This window comes from Cryptomeria japonica, chromosome 1 (genome assembly GCF_030272615.1).
Source record: "Cryptomeria japonica chromosome 1, Sugi_1.0, whole genome shotgun sequence".
NCBI classification, from domain to species: Eukaryota; Viridiplantae; Streptophyta; class Pinopsida; order Cupressales; family Cupressaceae; genus Cryptomeria; species Cryptomeria japonica.
In genome coordinates this window covers 165,869,334-165,876,048 of record NC_081405.1, presented here as the reverse complement: position 1 = coordinate 165,876,048, position 6,715 = coordinate 165,869,334, and the positions used below count along the sequence as shown (strand labels likewise).

General features: G+C 35.3%; 1 pseudogene; it reads right to left on the bottom strand.

Annotated features, from left to right (window-relative positions):
- Positions 1-295: 295 nt before the first annotated feature.
- On the bottom strand, positions 296-827 carry LOC131065069 (kiwellin-1-like; annotated as a pseudogene).
- Between the last annotated feature and the right edge of the window lie 5,888 nt (positions 828-6,715).

Sequence of the window (6,715 nt, the reverse complement as noted above, 5' to 3'; positions counted from 1 at the left end):
ATTCCAAACCTTTTGGTAAATCAAAGTTAAGTGGATTAATTGAAGGTGGTTTAGTTTGAGAAGTTTGAGACGCCCAAAAAGTCAATAGAACAAACAAATTAAGTTATACCATATGTTCGCTTTGAAGAAATGGAGACTTCAAAACTACCAAAGCTTGATTATCTCAAATTGTCTAAACTATCAATTGCAGAAGCAAGATGACAATGACAAATGTAGTTCTAAAGTGTCACAAAATGGTTGAGAGAGTGCATTGGAGAAAGAGAAGAAGAAAACGAGTGGTGCAGAAGGGGTTAAGCTAGACGTCGGACCATGTGATGCTCATCTCACCAGCATCATCATCGTCAACTCCTAAGGCTTTCAATACACCCGGAGAAGCATCCACCGCATTGTTGGGGCAAGGGGGTTGGTAGTCGTGATCCCCATCACACCCTGCGAAAGAGTCACACTCATCCACCACCATCGCCTGCACACTTCGTCCATTCTCTGGATTACTGATTTCTATGTGCTTGTGGCACCGGCTACCACCGGCATACCAGCCGGTGGAAAGAGCGACCACCAGGTCACTGTCTTTGTGGTACTCTCCATCGCACTCAGAAGGTCCTCCTCCATCTTCATTGTTGTCAAACCCATTCAAAGTGAGAGTGGCTTTAGTATTCTCTGTCACACGGGGGGAGCATTTGTACTGCGGGTATTTTTCCCCTGACTTGCAGCACTCCGAACCGTGTTCCTGGTTACACTTTGTGGGAGTTGCCCTTCAAGTATCCGGTGGGAATACATGATGCAAGGATTCTTTCAATATCAGGCCTACCGCATTCCGTTATAGTCATGCTCAGTAGCAATACAAACGCTATTATTAGCATCATCTTCATCTTCATCTTCTCTGCAAAAGCCCACAGAAAAATATCAGCTGACAAATACAATGCATTTATTAGATTGAAGAGGAGAGGAGAATACTGAGTAAAAGCCTTCTGTTATACTCAAATCAACAAATTAGACCCATGTATATATTAATCTACACCATATTATTACCACTAGCGAATTCAGCTACAGATGTCGAAGCGTAATGTATTATGTGAGAAACAGATTTAGTGGTAAGTCTACTTATAGCCAAGACACCACATCTTAACAGGTAATCTACATCGTGTGCACCGCGTGATTTAATTTGTTTATTGTTATTATTGGTTTTATATTGCTGTCGGCATTGGACATTTATTGCTAGGAGCATTTTGACATTTATTGCTAGGAGTATCCGATAAATATTAATTCTTTTGGAGTACTTTTGGTTATATTAGTATGACTGCAGTGATTCCAAATAATATGAAATGATTTGAAATCCTGCCGAAACGACCAAATAGAGATCATACATGAGAAAAATAATGGACGCTCGCCTCAAGTTCGTTTTTAGTTTTCACGTCTTTTATTAGAAAGAATATGTACATAGGTTAGTAAATCTTTTAGAGTACCTAGATATGTTAGGATGACTGCAGGGATTCCAAATAATATGAAATGATTAAGCGAAAGCGACCATTATAAATCATAGGCGAGAAAGTGAGCTGTTCTTTGAATAGTTCTTAACTTGGCTCAGTCGCTTAGTGTTCCTCCAATATTTTTTTATTGGTTAAGATGTCATTAAAAAAATTATAAAATAGTATCTATAGAAATGGCTTGGATGTAGAGTTCATTGAACTCTAAAATGTAGATTATGGATTTGTGCCTTCGTCAAAATGCACTATCAAAAATTTACTGACACTAATGAATTTAAAATAATATCTTATCTACATCCTCAATTTTATGATGACTAGAACATAAATCATATATCTTATTAGCATCCTCAATTTTATGATGACTAGAACATAAATCATATGCAATAAAATAAAGAGGACTATTAAGCTCATCTAATAAATCATAAATTATTTGAATGGGAAACATTTCTTTATGACATATTTTCTTAGAATCTTGTAAACAAAAATTATTCTTAAAGTAACACCTTTTTGTGTAGCATTACTATGAATCAGTGGAAGCGCTCTAGGTGTCATTAATAATCTTAACTTTATCATTTATTGAGTTGTCTTATTTATTCCACCTTTTTTATCTATACATTCCTATAGGATCTAATGGAAATATCTACATGGGACTATAAAATGAGGGTTCAACATTATCTAAAATTTTGTAATAAGATTAAATTTTACCTTATGTTTACACGTGAAGTTACCTAGTTATATTTGTTAAACAAACCACTTACATGCAATGTATCTACATATATATCAAGCATATCAAATCATATAAAGATGGTGATGGTCATCTAGATAATGAAATACTATTGTGTTTGAACAAAATTGCACAGCACAACATAATATAGGCTAGTTATTTAGCCCATAAAGTTACCATCAGAAATACTTATTTATGTACAATAACACTATCAAACATAGGCACAAGGTCTTGTACAATGAATAATGGACTCTAATATTTCTTAGGATGTCCTAAGAACATCATAGAGGATATCACACTTTTAGAATATTTTTACGATATCTATAGAGAAATTATTAACACCAATAATTGTTAATGGGGAGTTAAAGACAACAAAGGTTGGATTATAATTAAGTGGAGTTTATCATGGAATGACAAAATATAAGAATACATCAATTCTATAGGTCAATGTTTCCATAAGATAACAGTCATGCTAGGTTATTATCATAATAAGACTAGATGTTCAATTAACTTCTTGTGTATTAAATAACTGTGCCATTATAGAGAACAATAATAGAACAAAAATAATCTCTTGAAAATTCATGAAAGCCATAAAAAAAACTAGGATAGTCATGGATATGAAGGCTACTACAAATATTATAAGATGGTCATATGAGTAGATACAATGGATTCAATATATTTGTTATCTTGAACAACATATGTGTGAATCAATAAATAACATTTATAAACATCTACTACCCTAACCAAGGATAGTCCATGCCACAGACATATAGAAGAGATAGTCCCAAAATGCATCTAGTATCATTAAGATAACATTGACATTAAATCAATATATTGTCATAAATAACAAATCCAATTGTCCTTCTATGATTTTATTGAATGCAAAGTTACAAATTAACTTAAGAATTTTTTCTTCAATTATAAGGTCCTCATCTTAACTTAATGAAGGATGTCAAGACATAGTTATATTCATGATCGTTATAGCTCATTTTATTATTGATTGATATAAAACCACCCTAATGAATATTACAACAATGGAATTAAGTTGGATTAATCACAAATATTATTATACTACTATGGTTAGTCCTATCCTTCTATGTAATTCCTTGGGTCACATGGTATCATTGATATATTTGAGGAAATCATAATAAAGTTTTGTAGACATATAAATAAAGAAAATCACATGAATGATGAAAATTGTGTGGTACTATAAAGGCAATTCAGGGACTCCATTCAACAAGTCTTAATTCCTTAGGTTGTTGTAAGCTACACTATATATTATCCCAAGTCTATTGTATAGTCATAATCATAATAAAGAGTTGTCATATAATCATACCAATCGTGATTGTCCATAATCTTAGAAAAATTATTATTGTATGTTGTGTTATATGGATCTTCTCAAATTAAAATCATCATTGTAACCAACAATATTCAAGAAATAGGATTTGAAATGAGGGAGCGCGCAGGAGGAGGAAGCGGGTGAACCTGGGTTTTGGAAGACGGAGACTCTCGTAAGGGGGTTGAAGATGGCGATGTCGATGATGGGGGAGAGGCCTTTTCCCCCCTGGCCTTTGCTTGGTGCTCTATTCTACATGTTGGGTCGTGGGATTTGCAGGGGGTTGTTGAAGTCGGGATGGAGGAGATCCCGATTAAAGATTTGGTCTGTTTTTACCCGGTGTTGGGGATCGATGATGGATGTGTTTGTGTGGAGCTGTTTGTGGTTCTCTCTATTGAGATTTCTTTGGTTCTCTTCCTGGCTCGCGGGATTTCGTGTTCTATACGTCCTGTGACGAGGGATTTATAGGGAGAAGCAGATACGGGGGAGAATGTCAATCGAGGTGTTGATGTTGCATGGTGCCTCTATGCGGTGGCGAGATTTGTTTTCAGTGGTGGCCTCTTGCTCGAGGAGACCTTTGATATCCAGGTTGTGGAGATTTTGAGGATTTTTTTCCCGATTTGTTGGTTATGGCAGACTCTTCCCTCCGTGAGAGGGGTTTGTTTGGCTTTTTTGTTCTTTGAGGGGCATTGTGATGGCCTTGTTCCTTGTTTTTGCCTTTGCTTTGATGGATGTCACAGCGTGGATCTCTGGTGACCCTGTTCTTTCATGGAAGACTGTTTTCTTGGGCCTTTTGCCTATGGATCTTTGTTAGCTAATATGGGGGTTTGGCCATTGTTTTCTTTGTGGTACATGTGCGCCTCTGGTTCCATTCTTGTCATGTGGGGTCCTGGTGATTATGGCTCTCTTTCCCTCTTTTTTACCTCCTTGCTTTTTCTATTGAGTTGAAAAGCGTTTCTATGGAGGGAAGGATTGGTTGGATGTTCGTTGCTAGCTAGAGTTTTCTAAGGGTGCTTGTTGCCCTATTTTTTGAGGCTGATTATTGCTCTTTTATCATCACCAAATTAACAGGTCCTCACCACTTTTATCCTATGGAGGTGGATAATATGGTTGTGTCTATTTGTTTGGTGCATGGATTCAGTGGGTCTCTGTTTCTTTGGAAGGTTCTGGTAGCCTTTTTAAAACCCAGTTTTCTAGTCTTTGAGCATGGCTTAGATCTTTTGTTGTTGGCTCTTGTGGGTTTGAATGGTGCTTGGAAAGTTCAACTGATGATTTGCTTCCCTTCAAACCTTATTGAGGTGGGTCCTTTTCCTATGGAGGTGGAAAAGTGATTTGTTGGTTTGGAGCTGATTTTTCAGCTATTTTTTATGTACTAGTTTCAACTTGTGGGTTTTGGGAGCCCTTTCAAAACCCAAAATGTTGCTAGTTTTGGGAGCTAGTTCAAAGCCCAATTCGGGTTGTGGGAGCCTAGTAAAACCCACTCTGAAGGTTGAGAGAGCCTGGAAAAACCTTATGTTTGTTGTTGAAGGTTGTGGAAGCCTTGTAAAACCCACTTTCAAAATTGAGGGAGCTTGGAAAAATCCTATGTTTTTAGTTTTTTTTCTGGACTAAATGGTTGCTAGCAGTTTTCAAGGGACCAGTCTAGCCATTATTTGTTTTGGGTTAGGTATTGGTTGTGTGGTCTTTTGTGGCCAGGAGCTTCTGTTATCAGGTTGTGGGAGCCTTGTAAAACCCATTAATCAAGTCATAGGTGAAAAAAAACCCATGGTATTTGTTGAAGGTTAAGGGAGCCTTGATAAAACCCTTATGCTAGTGAAAGGCTTTGGCCTTCTACCTTTCGAGCTAGGTTTCATTGATATCGCTTTGTTGCTAGGTTGGTTTTAGGCTACTAATTATCTTTGATGTATCTTTTGTAGCTATTTGTTTTGGGTTTCAGATCCTGGTAAAATCTTAGGGTTTTAGGTCCCTTCAAAACCTGTTGTAAGGGGTTTCAGGTTCCCTCAAAACCTGTTTATCCTAATCAAAAACAATATTCAAGAAATATATATTTATTATGAAATCATTAAAATCAAGCTAGCTTATTAATGGGAAATTCTCATCATCAATATCAATGTTAATGATGACACTAGGTACCTTGCTATGATTAATCTCTAATATTGACTTCTAAATATATTCATAATCAATTATTACCTCAATGAACAGACCATAAATGAGAGAAGTATTATCATGATGAATTTCATGCACCTAATCCTCCATAGGACAATAACAAGGTCTCAAGATTTTATTCATAAAGATTTCCATATAAAGATGGGAGAGTATATTAAAATACAAAATCTTGTTAAACATATAAATTAAGTATCATTAAAAGAAAAGGAGATAGTCATAGCAACACATATAAATTAGTTGATGAATTTTTTTTATTGATGATAGATACAATAATCTCTATTTCAATTTTTAATAGCTTCCTAAAAGGATAGATACAATTTAATACCAACCCAATCTTTTTCCTCCTTTGCTAATGACTTTTCTTTCCTAGTTGAGCATTTATTAAATGTTGTCCTTTCTAATCAAATTTCCTCATAAAATTTTGCATTAAATGGAAGTTTACTAATTCAAATCAACACAAAAAAAAGTAAATAGCTCTTTACCAAGTAATCAACCTACCCTTCCTTGAATCCAACATCTTCTGAATTTGAAACCATGTCCCTATCATCAGATTAGATGTAATGAGTAGTGAAATGGTAATAATAAACAATCATTCTTTATTCTTCACATAACTTGTGTAATCTATTTGGCACATTTTATTATCATGATTATGAATATATAGATATAGATATAGATACATATATACACACATACACACATACACACACACACACACACACACACACACACACACACACACACACACACACACACACACACACACACACACACATATATATATATATATATAAGTTACACATTGTTTAAACATGGAACTATTGAACATACCTTAGGACTGAGACGAGGGGCAGTGAATCAATCCGAACATAAACTTTTAGCCTCCAAAATGAAATAATCGTATCTTTAACTTTATCATCAACAATGAAGCATAAAACCACAAAACACAATGCACAAGTGAACACCAGATCTATGTGGAAAACCCTAAATAGGGAAAAACCACAGTAA